General features: G+C 42.5%; 2 long non-coding RNA genes across 5 annotated transcripts in view; both read left to right on the top strand.

Moving 5' to 3' along the window:
- LOC149524542 (uncharacterized) overlaps positions 1-15674 on the top strand; it is a 189563-nt gene that overhangs the window by 9009 nt on the left and 164880 nt on the right. The gene's annotated exons all lie outside the window — the stretch shown is intronic.
- Positions 1870-12164, top strand: LOC149524543 (uncharacterized). 3 transcript variants are annotated; one of them, XR_016349457.1, is made up of 3 exons: positions 1870-6854; positions 9721-10117; positions 11818-12164. It is a non-coding gene; the product is annotated as an uncharacterized LOC149524543 (long non-coding RNA). The 3 variants fall into 3 exon arrangements; XR_016349458.1 differs by having other exon boundaries at positions 9677-10117; XR_016349456.1 differs by lacking the exon at positions 1870-6854 and having other exon boundaries at positions 9347-10117.

The following is a 15674-nucleotide window of genomic DNA, read 5'->3' as shown; positions in this document are numbered from 1 at the left end:
TATTATAAAGGAAACATTGATTTAGGCATGAATAGTCTTTGTACAAGATCAAATGTTATTTGAGATCACGATGATCTGCACTTGACTTTACTAATGAACCAAGTTGAACATATTTTATGAATAAGCATTTTCTTTTCCACAGTGAAACAAACATCCAATCTTTTCCTGGTCTTTGAAATGCAAAATATCCAAGAAGTTTTGGAATTCTGTTGAAATAGTTGATTTGTGTATCCATGTGCTGTAGGTAACTAGACTCTCAAAAATATAAGGGCTGAAAGTGATGATCACGAAGATTTCCAGAGACACAAAGTAAAGCTTCTATTGGTTCCTTTGAAAATTCTTCCCTCAGTCTTTGGTTTCCTGCATTTGAAAATAATTGAAGTTTCATGCTCCTATATTTTAAACACTAACTAATTTAATAGCTTTGGGAGGAGGTGTAAGCTTGTATTCATTGTTGGACAGGGACAGAGTTAACACCTTTAATACTTTGGGCTCATTTATTCCACCAAAACTAAACAGTTTTAAGCAAGGTTGGGATAGAGGTCTGGTGCAAACACATTATTTTTAACCTGTTTTATTAGATACAAAGAAGAAGGAAACAGTGAAAGCATTTTAAATGTAAAGTATTAAGGGGCAAGGCTTTCACTTTAACAACATCTCTTGTTCTCTTTCCTTTTAGAAGGAGAGGTTTTTTTAGAAGAAACTTATCATCCCCAGTGGTTTTTTAGGATAGGTCTACACTGCACGCTTATTTCAAAATAAGCTATTCCAAAGGAATACTCTGAAATAGCACATCTACTCTACAGGGAAGCCTGAAAATTAGTGTGAGGCAGGCTTCCCTAATGTGGATGTGCTAGCTCAAATTAGAGGCTCAGGAGGTACTAGGGAGTAATTATTTTGAATGGCCCGGGGGAGGAGCTATTTCGAAATAGCAGCAGTGAAGCAGCCACACTAAAGCTATTTCGGAATAGGCATTATTCCTCATGGAATGAGATTTACAGAAGTTGGAATAAGCTCTCCGTTATTTTGAATTTATTTTGAAATAATGGAATTGCTGTGTAGATGCTTGCATTGTTATTTTAAAATAACTGTGCTGTGTAGACATACCCTTAGAGAGTGTCAAAGATGATAATAACTGTTGTATAATGGGAAAAGAGTAGAAGGTAGTTGAAATGGGCTGGAGCAAACTGGTTCCAGTGGGGAGCTGTTTGGGGAGTTGCCTCTCTTGCTTACAGGCTTATAGAAATGTGACGAAATATATTGCTTTGGCCATCTAGGCCAGGCTGTTATTTCCTATATTTTTCCTTTGGTTTAATAAGAGACAAGATGAGAGTAGAAAAAGGACATGGGATTTAATACTTTGTCACATCCCATAATATTTTGGATTTAGCTGAAGCTGGTGGAGAGTAGTGGTGATATTTAGGTCTCTTTCTGACACAGTCTGCCCCATGAAACTGAGAGTGGCAAGTATGCTGGTGGAGCTTATTCCTTCTTGCTCTCCTGCCTTTCAGTTTGCCTGTGTTATTTGTCCTTTTTTCCCCCCTCAAAAAATGAACAGTATAACCAATACCTTTGTTATTTTGTTCACCAGTTTAGATTAATTTCTGACACCAATTCTGATTTTGTTTGTCCTCCACTTTTCTTGTTGACCAGGTGTGCTTTCAACACAGTCTTTGAATTATAGTATAGTAGTAGGCATTTGTTTGCTAATGTAGTCTGTCTTCCTTTTACATCTTAGCCATCACTTCTATTATTATAAGCTATTGTGACATTTTATGGACATTTTATTTTTATAGATGAGCTCCCAATTAAATTTGATGGCCAAGTTATTACAACAATCCTGTGGTCTGACATTCTAGAAGGTAAGGAACTCTCTGCTCCCAGAAAGGGAAGAGCAGCCACAGATCTCTCTCATCTGCATAAGCTGTTTACCCAGAAATCATGATGACTTACATGTCCAGAAGGTAAAAAGGTCTCTGCCCCACCTGTTGATGAATAGGGGAAGTATCTCACAAGAGAGCTTCATGTGTAGAAGCTTCTACTTTGAGTTCCTCCAGTGATAGTTTGCAAGTCACAGTAACTGTATGTAAATTCCAGAATTGGCTGGGTAAAAGAAATGACTGTAGAGAGGAGAGGGTCTATACCCTTTTAAAAAGACGACTATACCAGCGGCAAGATCTCCACTCAGGGGACCCAACTACCACTCAATTGGGAGAGCTCTTTTATGAGAGACGCAGAAGTAACCCCAGAAAAGGGTACACTGTGGAGAACACTTATCATGGAAGATGCAAAGGACAGTAGCAGAGCTGAATGAACACGGAGACACTTCCTGGTGAGCCACCAAAGTTTGTAACAGAACAAGACAGCACTTAAAGGACTGAAAACCATCCAGCTTGAATGCTCCTCATGAGACTTTGGAACTATGCTTCCTGCAGACCAGTTGATTGGAGAGGCAAAGGGCTACCTGCCTTGGGGCACAGCACTTCAAAGGAGTCCTAGGAACATTATATTGCCTACAGAGTGTCACACACTACATTCCAGAGCCACAGGTAGCATGCTCTTGATGGCATTGAGGTCTGGGGATCACAACTAGGCACAGAGCCACTGCCCCCCACCTTGTCCAGGGGCCTGGCTACTCTGTCACCTCACCTGCAGTAGGGTTTGCATTTCTTGGAAATTATAAGATGTGTGAGGAACTAGCTTACTCAGCATAGTATTATGGCTATACTCTCCATCAGTTCAAAAGGGGATTTCTGGCGTTTCTGCACCTCCATAGTACAGGTCTGTGGCTATATGCCCCAGTGTCTCCTTCACCTTTTGAAACTAATTGCTATGCATTGGTAGCACTATGTCTACTTTGTCTTTATATACCAGGAACAGTCTACAAGAGTAGGGAAAATCTTATAGTAGCACCCAAAAGGTCCTGTGATGGGATGCCTACCCTACACAGGCAAAGAAGGGGTTAATCATACCCTGCGCTGGAAGCACAAGAGAAGCAAGTCTTCTGAGTGGCCCAGATTTGCTGCATGAAATGGAGCCAGTTTGGACCTGACAGGCTAAAGAAGCTGTGGGGTAGAGCAGGTTCAGTTGCTGCTGGGTGCTCAGGGTATGTCTACACTACAAAGATAGTTCAAACTAACATCCGTTAGTTCGAACTAACTTTCATAGGCACTACACTAGCGCTCCATTAGTTCGAATTTAATTCGAACTAACGGAGCGCTAAGTTCGAACTAGGTTATCCTCATTCCACGAGGATTAAGCCTAGTTCGAATTAAGGGGTATGTAGCCCCTTAATTCGAACTAGTGGGAGGCTAACCCTCCCCAGATTTCCCTGGTGGCCACTCTGGCCAACACCAGGGAAACTCTACTGCCCCACTCCCGGCCCCGGGCCCCTTAAAGGGTCATGGGCTTGCTACGGTGCACCCAGCCAGCAGACCCTGCACCTGGCACGGACCGAGCCACCCACCCGATGCCCCCCAGCTCTCCCCCTCTTCCTGGGACCAGGCTGGCGGCCCCCGGGAGCTTGCCTGGGACCGCAAGAGGCGGGCACCCGCCTGACCTCGTCCACGATCTCCACACTAGGCACAGGAAAGTGGCCGGCTTGGGCAGGAGAGCTGCCAGCCTGGCCACCCAGGAGCAGGTGTGCAAGAGAATCAAGGGGGTCCACTGAGACCCCCAACCCTGAGCCCTGAGCTTACAATGGCCATCCTGGGTCAGACCAAAGGTCCATCTAGCCCAGTAGCCTGTCTGCCGACAGTGGCCAACCGTAGGGACCCTGGAGGGGATGGACCGAAGACAGTGACCAAGCCATTTGTCTCGTGCCATCCCTCTCCAGCCTTCCACAAACTTTGGGCAGGGACACCGCTCCTACCCCCTGGCTAATACCACTCCATGGACCCAACCTCCATGACTTGATCTCACTTCCCTTTCAACTCTGTTCCAGTTCTAGCCTTCACAGCCTCCTGAAGCAAGGAGTTCCACAGGTTGACTCTTTGCTTTGTGAAGAGCTTTCTGTTACTAGTTTGAAGCCTGCTACCCATTCCTTTCCTTTGGTGTCCTCTAGTCCTTCTTTATGGGAACTAATGAAGAACTTTTCTGTATGCACCGTCTCCACCCAACTCCTGCTTTTAGAGACCTCTATCCTGTCCCCCCTCCGTCTCCTCTTTTCTAAGCTGAGAAGTCCCAGTCTCTTTAGCCTCTCTTCATATGGGACCTGTTCCTAACCCCTGATCATTTTAGTTGCCCTCCCCTCTCCCAGCCTCTCTCTTCCCCTCTCCCACCTCCTTTTCCCAGTCTCCCCCAGTTTTTCAATAAAGACAGATTCCATTTTGGAAGACACGTTATCTTTATTTTGTACATCAAGAAGAGGGGCTAGGGAAGGGTAAGTGGAAGGAGGTGAGGGAGTAATGGAGCACGAGCCCCTGATGGGGAGGACTGGGCTGGCTCTGTGGGCTTCTGGGGGTGGAAGCTCTCCTGCAGCCCCCCAATAGCCCCCTCTCCCCAGATGGCAGCCTGCGGCAAGTGCAGCCGGGCTGATGACCGAGTGCTGTGATGTGCCCAGTGTGGGCACTCAGGGCACTTCAAGCCGACTGCTTTGCAAGCGGGGCACCCTGACAACTGTCTGTCCGGAGTGGGGGTTGGGACCCTTTAAGTACAGCCCTCGGCTAGCCTGAGACAGCATCTCCACGCTCTAAGTCCTCCTCTGATGCCCTGCCGGCACTGCTTCCAGCCATCCTTAACCCCGCTTCAGGGTCCACTTAATGTGGATGCACTAGTTCGAATTAGCAAAACGCTAATTCAAACTAGTTTTTAGTTCTAGATGCGTTAGTTCGAATTAGCTTAGTTCGAATTAACTAATTCAAACTAAGTTAGTTCAAATTAGCGCTGTCGTGTAGACCTACCCTCAGGGAGTAAGGATTGCATCCCTGGAGCACTCAGAGAACTGTAAGCACCCTCACCACAGGGACTGAGCGGTTGAGTACTGAAGGTGCTGGAGGCCATGGGAGAGTAATCCAGGTAAATAGAGCAGCATTGATGGAGGTTATGGAGGAGCAGCAAAGGGATACTAATTGTGGGGTCCCTGGCCTAGGGCCCTAACCAGTGGGCAAACCCAGGCCTACCCCAACCCCCTATGTGCCACTGGGGTAGTGGCTGGAATGCTGGACAGAGATTTCCACCTTCTGGAAGTGGGTACCTGGTTGGTGACACTGCCAGAGGGCCAAGTCACAAAGAATGCTGCAGTTTTGGGAAATGAGGCAGGAGCTATAAGCAGTAGCAAAGATAGGATGATGGTGTGCAGACCCCAGGTGTGGGTGTCAGCCTCAAGGTAAGCCCTAGTACAACCAAAAGAAGGTGTCAGTCTAGAAAGGAGATTAGGGCTGTCTTGGGGTGCTAACCAGATCTGGGAACACATTATTCTAGGGGATCTACAACTAAATGAAAGGATTATCTGAATTTATATTGCATGTTCTTCAAATTCAATCTCCTTGTCTGGTTCTGGGGCAAGGAAAGAATTTACTCTTCCGTTAGTTCCTGGTGTAACAAATAAGATGGGTGCACTCCATTACCTGTAAATTCAGTGCAACTGTTTAGTCTGAAATACAGATTTTTCACAAAAAGACACCTGCTGTTACCTGGGAATTTGCTATTACAGTCCTAGGTGAAGAATTCAGAACATCAGCCATAACATCTGTTGCTGAAAGACTGAGTTTTCATTAATTTGTTATGAAGATTACCCTTTGCAGTCTTCAGATTAGTATAGCATCCTCTTTTTGACCAGTAATTTATTACTTGTAAGTTTTATCAAATAATCGTATAGGACATTATTGCCTAGGGAGGCTGTAGAATCTCCATCTCTGGAGATATTTAAGAGCATGTTGGATAGACATCTATCAAAGATGATCTAGATGGTACTGAGTCCTGCCGTGACCTCTCGAGTCCTTCCAGTTCTAGTGTTCTATGATTCTATGGCATTGGCAACCAGTTCCCACTGACATAGAATCAACAGTATATAACAAAGACAACCACTGTCAATGTGAATTGGACATATCTTTTCCTTAATCACTTTTAAAAATCCCAGATGCAATATACAAATAATTCATTTATATAGGATGAGCAGATGATTCTATACCAAAACTGAAGATACTAAAATGAAATTGTCAAAATAAATATAACTAATTAGATTGCTTTTTAGGTGCTTATCTGATCTCTTTCTGTGTAGATTTATTATTAGTTCCGGAGACTGGCTTTCAGATAGTTACTGGCCTTTTTGTGAAACAGTGCTCTTCTGGTTCTTTTTCTAGAACTTAACATTGTAACTCCTGCAACTTAGATCAGTGCAGTTTTGACTCTTATTCTAGATTTATGATACACCACAGTCAAGATACATTTTATATGTCCAAATAGAGAATAGTTAAAATGGTCATTTTTCTGGGAAGCCGGCAAAGAGGCTGCCACAGCTATCGTTTCCTGTTGTTAATAAACAGAAACATCAATACCTGTAGTTAATTTGAACTGTCTCTTGAAAACTCTTGAGAACTACAAAGTGAATGAGTGTTCTTCACAGTGTGAGCAGGAAAGACTGGGAAATATGTGCAATGAGGGAAGGGGGGAGGAAATATTTCATTGTCTTTATAACAAAATCAAACAAATCTGCACTTTCAGTAATGTTTCTATTTTGCTTCTGGAACAAGTATTAAGAAGGATTATTATAATATACCAATTAATTTGTATGATCTTATGAGGAAGAGTAGAAGCAGTGGTCTTGCAAGAGGAAAAGAGGCGGTTAGCATAAAGATTCTTCTTAACATTCCAATGGCCAAACTTCTCTTTTTTTAAAAGCCATCCTATCTGAGGTAAGTTAGCATGATGTAAATCTTCCCTTCATTTCAAATGTAGCGTGTTAATGTAGGGCTTTCAGAAACCCAAAAAAGCATCTCTTCAGTGTTTCAAAAACTACCACAGTTATTAATCATAAGAGTTAACATTTTGCATCCATGTTGGTTGCTTGAGCAGAAAAGTCCAAGTCAAAGATATACTCATCCTGAGACCTGACCCCAGGGGCGGACTGGCAATCAAACTAAGCTCGGGAAATGGGTTGAGAACGGCCCACTTTTTCACAAAGAATTTTTTTAAAATTTACTCTGACCTCCATTAGCCACATCCCTGACCCCGGTTAACCATGCCCCTGACCCCCATTAGCCACACCCCCTGACTCCTATTAGCCAGGCCTCTGGAGGTAACACTCTTGGGGCAAGATGAACACATGATCAGAAGTAAAATGTGTCATGTACCCCCTCTAAGGACTTTTCCCACCATCCTCCTACCAATAGGTATAAGTTTGGCCCCCACTAAACTCCCCTCATGCAACTATCCTGCAGTTGCATTAACCCGCTGACACCTACCCTACTGCCCTTTTCCTCATTGTCTCCACTTGGCCCCCTGGCATTTTTCTCTCCTCCACCCTGTCCCTTGGTACCTTCCCCTTTCTTCTCCTGACCTGCCCCTTTCCCCTCAGCACAAGCCCCTTCCTCTCCCACCCCTTTCTCCTATTTCTCCTTCTTCCCCACCTACCCTCTGCCTTCCAGTTTGTGGGACTGGATTCTGTGATCGGACCCCAGCTGCTCCCGGGGCCCCAGACCACATGCTGGGCCTCGAACTGGGCCACACAGTACAACTCTGGCCCAAGCACTTCTAAAGTCCCAGGTCGTGACATCATGCCATGCCCCAGTATCTCCCCTCTCACCTGTTGCATGGAGTGCTCGCGCTCCCTTGGCCCCATTGTGCCCCGTACATGGCTGGCGTGCAGCGCGGGGGAATTTAAAGTGCGGGGCTGCAGCACCCCGTCACAATCCCCTCCTCCTCCAGCAGCCTTCAGCCAGCCCTTCGGAGGACGGCCCTTGGAAAATTCCTGGTGTCCTGCCGGGCCAGTCCACCCCTGCCTGACCTCTAGAAATTTTAGCAATCATTGTTGGGTAACATGGGAGAACTCTCACTACTTTGTCTTCCTTTTTCTAAATGTATAAATTACTGCTCCAGCAAGTACTGAAGAACCTCCGGGTTGCAAGTTACAGCAAACCTGGGGATATTGTACAGAATGCTATTGTGACTGATAATTAACCATTGGTTCTACTATGAGAATCAAAGCAGCTGAAATTCAGTGACAAGGCTGGTCAACTCAAACAGTTTCAAGTTTTCCAGATCACTTTGAACAGTGCAACTTTAATACATGTGCACGATCAGATAGTTTGTTCACAGAATATTTTATACATCCAGTTTGTTTGAAATTAGAATTTCTAAGAGAAAACTAAGAAATGCTTTCTTGAACTTTTGCAAAGCTGGAATTCATAAAGCAATATAACAAAGCTCATTCAAACTGCAAGAAAATTGGAATCATGATAAGATCTAGCCCTTTCCGATGTTAGGATTCTGGACCAGGTCTTTTCTTTGTGCAAAGAAAAGTGTGGATATAATTTTGATTGATTTACACTACAGGTATTGTAAATGCAGGAGTAACTGCACTGAAGCTAGTGCAGTTATGTTAGTGTAAAAGCTATGTGTTTTATAGTGTATAAAGATTGGTTATAGACATTTTTAACAAAATATGGAGTATTTTCTGACCGTATATTACTCAACATCTTGTTCTCCTGTAATTTGATGGTCTTTAAAGATTCCCACTAAATATCAACCTAAGAAATCTTTCTTTGCTATTTACGTTTTGGCACTTTCCAGTTTAACTTGTCTTTGTTTGGCTATTAATGTTTTATTGTTTTCCTATTAACATTTATGTTTTCCTATCAAATAAGTACTAGACAACTAGCAGTGGATTTGGTCAAATCAACACAGCAGATAATTTGAGATGTGCTTGTGCCCTATAGAACTTCATATAGGGCACAAGCACAAGTCAATGGGAGTCTTTTCTGGATTTCAGTGGATGTTAGATCAAGCCTTTGAAAAAGCATTTTCTGCTTTGGCAATTGCATTGATCATTGCTGTTTTCTGTCAGTTACCAGCTTCTCTCATGGTAGTTTGACCAATGTAATAACTTCTTTTCAGAATACTATGGCTACTCAAGGTAAATTATTTTTCCACAGAAAAATGCTATTACTCAATTAATAGAGAATGAGAAGTTTGCCCTTAAATTTTCCAGAGATGAGATATCACTAGCAACTTTTTTATTTGGATATCTTATACTCTTATCCGGGGCTTTACCATACCCTCTACTCTGCAGCCTTTTTTTTTTTTCTCTCTCTCTATATTGCTGTACTCACTGGGAGCTGTGATTGTAAATAACTTCCTGCAGTCAGATTCTCACCTAATATATATTGGTATGATTCCTAAGGTCAGTGGAGCTATGTAACCTTGTATGTGTTGATTATCTCAACTCTGAAAGGTATAATTTAATTATATGCCTGCATACAAATTCTTAGTCAAAAAATATATTTGATAGCCTTTCCCAGAACACACATGTTAGACATGGCACAAGGTACATATTGCATAAAACTACCTACCACCTCAGAAGAATCTCCTGAAGGTGATTTTTCTGTAAAGAGTTAATAATGAAAAGCTGGCATTTGAAGTTAAAATTTCTACATCGACAGACTCTGTAACATTATGAATAAAATATGTTGAGCTGGTAATTGATATGTTTATTGTATGAATACATTTGTTTATTTAGCAGGAAGGAAATGGAATGAATCAAGGGAAATTATTTTTCCACAGAAAACTGAGGATTGTTAAGAGCAGTTCTGCAGAAAAGGACCTGGGGATTACAGTGGATGAGAAGCTGGATATGAGTCAACAGTGTGCCCTTGTAGACAAGAAGGCAAATGGCATATTAGAGTGCATTAGAAGGAGCATTGCCAGCAAATCCAGAGATGTCCTTATTCCCCTTTATTCGGCTCTGGTGAGGCCACATCTGGAGTATTGTGTCCAGTTCTGGGCCCCCCACTGTAGAAAGGATGTGAACACATTGGAAAGGGTCCAGCAGAAAGCGACCAAACTGATTAGGGGGCTGGAGTGCATGACCTATGAGGAGAGACTGAGCGATTCGGATTTGTTTAGTCTGCAGAAAAGAAGAGTGAGGGGGGATTTGATAGCAGCCTTCAACTTCCTGAAGGTAGGTTCTAAAGAGGATGGAGAAAGGCTGTTCACAGTAGTGATGGATGGCAGAACAAGGAACAATGATCTCAAGTTAGTGGGAGAGGTCTAGGTTGGATATTAGGAAAAACTATTTCACTAGGAGGGTGGTAAAGCACTGGAATGGGTTACCTAGGGAGGTGGTGGAATCTCCATCCCTAGAGGTTTAAGTCTCGGCTTAAAGCCCTGGCTGGGTTGATTTAGTTGGGATTGGCCCTGCCTTGACAGGGGGCTGGATCTGATGACCTCCTGAGGTCTCTTCCAGCTTTATGATTCTACAGTGACACTGTGGGAAAAGGCCTGTGTCCACTGGAGAGCAAAACATGAAAGCAGATTAAAAGGGCACACTTTCCCTCTGAATGGGAAGGTGTTCTGGAGAATAAGTGAGATGCAGGAATGTCATTGAGATGTCTGAAAAAGCTAGGCCTCTCTAGGTCATCATCTCAAGGTAGAAATGCTTTAAGTAAGAGTGACACGCACTATTTTTGAAAATGCTTTTTCTCTACTGTAATAGGATGACTGCATTTAAACAGTACCTTGGCTTCAGACAGGCTCTTATGTCACCCTACACCACTGGTTACAGCAGGGGTGGGCAATAATTTTCACAGAGGGGCCACTTAATGAATTTTGGTACATGGTCATGGGCTGGCTCCACACCCCCATCCCCAGAAGGGGCGGGGCCTGGAGACTAGCTTTCCCTCAGTTGTCTGGGTCTCGAGCCTTTGGATTAAAAACACAGCAAAGAACTCCTGTCTCCTGGCTCCACTGCTACTGAACTGCCTAGCAGCTGCCTTGGGTTTCTGCAGCTATTGAAAGGTCTCAGGGCTTAGGGTAGCACCATGACCAGGAGCTATTTAAATAGGATCCTGCTATAAATAGAAAGCAGCCAGGAGCAGCCTGAGGGCGGGACCTGGCCTCTGGGCCATATCATGCCGAGCCCTGGATTACAGACATCTAAAGGGAAGATTAATAGCTGCTGAGCCCCATTGCATAAGCACAGTCAATGCATAGTGTAGGGACCAGTATAAAGGGTGGGAGAATCCTGGAATCCCACCCCAGGCTAGGTAAAGGCAGGGGGATGGACACCTAAAGGGATGCACTTAGAGGCCAAAAGGGGAATTAGGTTCAGCTAGTCCTGTAATTGACAATTGTATTTGTAATTTTTTTCTCTTTGTTTTTTGCCCCCCACTTCATTTGAGTCCTTGCAGTTTAAGCACACTTCTCAAAGGGGCCTGATTGCAGAAAAACATCACTACCATATAATATTTTAGGCCAGGCTTTTTTAGCGCCATAGTTAAATGCACACTGAAAGCCTTTTTCATTGTCATATCTGTTCAACATGTAACCATCTTTGCTTAATGACATGCATTAAAACAAGGTACTTACAAAAAAAGCCCTCGTCATCTGGCAAAGAAAACTGTAATAATCCCCCTTCTTCATGACCTCCCCTCCCCCCATTTTAATTGTTAATATCTTTTCAGCATGCAGAAGCAGTAATCTCTTAGCACGCTAAAGCAGTCAGCTTAATTGAAAAGAAATACAAGTCATCTAGAGCACAACTGAAAAATTCAGCTCAAATGCAATCTGTCATTTTCTTTATAATGCCAATTTTAAATAGGTATTAAAGTAAATGGGTGAAACGTCTTCTCATTTCTCCTGTGGTATCATTTCTCTTCACAGAAATCCCTAATCCTCCAATGAAGATTCTGCCCGACACCTAACAAAACACTCAAGACTCAGCCTTAGGTGACTTGGAGGCTGGATCCAAAAATAGAGGAATAATTTCCCTATCAAGAATTAATCGCATTTGAAAATGATTTTAAAAATATGGCTTATGCAATGCAAATCCCTGCTCCCAGAATAACCTGTATTTGTGGTTGTTATGCCACAGTCAGGAGATAAATTACTGCTCAGTGAGCTGTTCCAGAATGGCAACGTGAACTGCAGCTAGGATTAAGGAAATTGATGAAGCATAACATACCATGAAAGAAATAAAAACATTTTATAAAACACATGGGTATTATTGACAGGTTTCTCCTGTCTTTTCTATGCAATGAGCCTTTCAGCAAGAGATTCTGTTTGAGAAGTATCCTTTATTTAGTGCCTCATCAAAAATATTATATACGTTTAGCCCCAAATATTCTACATGATGTATTTTCATTTTGATTGGAAACATTCTGGTAATTAATATTATTAGTGAAGATATTGTTTAAGGTCAATAGAGTAAATTAGCTTGATTTTGAAATTGAGAGAGTCTTGCAATTTCAAAGAAATAGTTGTGTGTGGGGTTTGGTTACACTGAAATTATCAGTAGGCCTTATCCAAAGTCCATTGGTTAAACTGGATAGTATCCCCAAAGAAAACTTGTTCAAGACAGTATTAAGTTTTTACTAGGCTCTGTCTTCAGAAATACAAACAACTATCAAATTCATCAGAGTGATATAATCTCTAAACCCCATGAGAACCCAGGATCTGCAGCTCTCCCTGAATTCTATAGGAACTGCAGATACTTCACACCTCTACGGATATGGTACATTCTAGATTGTCCATATGAACTAGCTTTATATAACAAAAATTGTTTTAGAACAGAATATTCCAATTCAGTCATGGAAATGTTTCTTCCTTTCACTCAGGGGCTGAAGTAACTAGTGAAAGGTGCAAGCAAATTGGACACATCTCTCAAAAAATGCTAAAGGAAGCAGTTTTACATGGGCAGGAGATGGACCAGCAATGGCATCTGATTTCTGTTATTCTCCCTTCAGCAATTTGGTTCATAAAATGGAAAACTTTTTAGCGAACGTGCGGCTATAATGTTGCACATATTGTACTTTTGGATACGAGATACAGAAATGAAAACAAGAAATAGATCCAAACAGCATCCATTTCTAATGCTTTCCAGTCATCTTTCTGAACAACTTCTATTTGCGTCAAGAGAGTTCACTGTATAAATCTAGTACAGAGTATTTTATAGAGGTCTACCAGGAAGTCCAGTTAAGCTAGTTTTGCTGTCTGTAAAACTAAAGGCATAGTTTGTAACACTCCACTTCCAACTGTAATTTACATGCTCTTATTCGGCATGATTATTTTAAGGATTTATTTTCACTGCAGTGTAAGTTTGAAGTATAATTCAAGTGTTGTCCCTAACAATTCCCAGGCACATACACAAGTCTCCAGCTCAAGTAAACTTTAAATTTCAGTTATCAGGCCAGATCAGGCAGTGGGTTGAATCTTCAATGCTGATGATATTTAAGCTAGTTAATGCAGTGGGGACTCAGTTACTCAGAGATACTAATGAGGTTTGTGCAGCTTGAGTGTTTTTCGAAGTGTGAGCACTTATTCCAGATAGTTGTAGTAATCTAAATTTTAGTTAATACTTTTCAAATTATTTTAAGTGTGAAGTGAAGACCAGTCCTAAGACTCATTAACCTATGGAATCAGGGTTTCAAACTATAAGGTTCATGTAAATAGATATAGACACTGTTATGTTTGAACTTTGGCCCTGTATACCTCCTAAACTTAAAAGAACCAGAGATAGTAAGGTATATTTTCTTTTCCTTTTCTGTCAATGTCTATTCATGTTGAAATTTATCTAGTACCAAGGGTTATCAGAAGATCTTTCATCATTTACATCCCATGAATGTCATGGTTTAGATAAGAGTATTTCTGCACATGTTTAAATATGTACATAGGTGAACAGATTCATTGAGATCACATGAGTAAGCACATGCATAAGTGTTTTGCATTTTCCCTCGGACATTACTGTAATTATGTTAAAGGATTGATCAGAGCCACATTGACAAGTGAAAAAAATGTAAGATCAAATGAATTCTGGGGTAAGTTCCTCCAAATCTGACAGATCTCAAAATGTAGTTGTAAACAGGCAATTGTCAAGCAGGTGAGTTTCTAATGAGGGTCTACACTGATCAGTTATTGCCTCTATGCTATCCAAAAAGTCTTATTAATGGCCTGGAAGAAAATAATAATTACTACAGGTTGGGTCTCTCTGGTCTGGCACCCTCAAAGACCTGACCAGTCCTGGATGAGAGATTTTGCTAGGCCAGGAGAGGTCATTTCTGGCTTCAGTGCTGCAGTCCTTCTCAGCACTGGCCTGGTCCAGTGGCCTGTCAGCTGGCTCCCCCATTGCTGCTGTCACTGCTTCCTTGCTGACCCAGCTGGTAGACTGCTGCTGCCATACCTCCCAGCCCTGCTGAGTAGTCACACACTGGGGCTCCCAACCCCGCTGGGCAGCCATGTGCTTCTGCAGCTCCCAGCCCTACCAGACAGGCATACACCAGGGCTTCTGCTACTGAGGCTCACAACCCCACCAGGCAGAAATGTGCTGGGTTTCCCAGCTCATTGCCATGAGCTGGGTGGCCTCACCAACAATTCGCTATGGGCAGCTAGATGCCCTGCTGTCCCTGCAGGATTCCCGGCTGCTGGCCTTCCATCATAACTGTATGGCTTGCAACATCTGTACTGGATAATGGATCTTGCCAGACCAGAGAGTCCCAATTTAGAGAGTTTAACCTGTGGTGATATTTAAAGAGACCCGGAAGATAGCAGGTATGATAAATAATGACGAGACCAAATCACTGATATAGAGCAGTCTGGATCACTTGATGACCTAAGCTCGAGCAAACAATGTATATAGGCTATACTATATAGTGAAATTTATCCTGGGAAGCAGTGACTCTGAAAAACATGCTATTGTGCATGATAATCAGCTAAACATGAACTCCGATTAAAATATGACCAAAAGGGTGGGTGTAATCCTTGTGTTTCAAGATTTTCAAGTTTAGAGTACAGACTGGAAGGTTTTAGTACCTCTGTACTTGGCACTGTTTCAACAAGTATGGGAATATTGTCTGCAGTTCTGATGCTCACAGTTCAAGAAGGATGGTGATAAATTGGGAGAGGATTAAGAGATGAGCCACAGAAATGATTACGGGATTAGAAAACATGCCTTAGAGTGATTGACTCAAAGGGTCAAGCTATTTAGCTTAACAAAGAGAAGGCTAAGAAATACTCAGTCTGTGAACTATATTTCATAATAGTCTTTAGTGTGCAGTTTACAACATGATCCAATGGCTGGAAGTTGAAGCTGAACATATTCAAAATGGAAATAAGATGCAGTTCTTTAACCAGGGAGGGCAATCAGCTATTGGGAGACCTTATCAAGGATTGTGGAGGATTCTCTGTCACTGGGAATTTTTAAATCAAAATCAGATTTTAAAAAAAGGATTTTCTAGTTGAAATGGCAATAAATTCAAGGAAGTCCTATAATCTCTGTTATGCAGGACATCAAACTAGATTGGGGTGAGCAATAAACCAGAGGTGGTTCACCAGGATTAGCTAGTTTTATTTACCTAAAGCTTCCATTGGCCATGATCATCATTCCCAACCAATGGAGCTGTAGGGAACAGTGTGGACCAGGACACTATTTCCTGCAGCTTCCATTGGCCAGGAATGGCAATCTGCAGCCAGCGGGAGCTGCAATCACCCGTACCTGTGGATGTGCTGGTAAATAAAGTGACAGC

Source organism: Pelodiscus sinensis, chromosome 4, assembly GCF_052426305.1.
Source record: "Pelodiscus sinensis isolate ZL-2025 chromosome 4, ASM5242630v1, whole genome shotgun sequence".
Classification (NCBI taxonomy): Eukaryota; Metazoa; Chordata; order Testudines; family Trionychidae; genus Pelodiscus; species Pelodiscus sinensis.
Note: the sequence above shows the minus strand (reverse complement) of the source record. Positions and strands in the feature narration are given on the sequence as shown.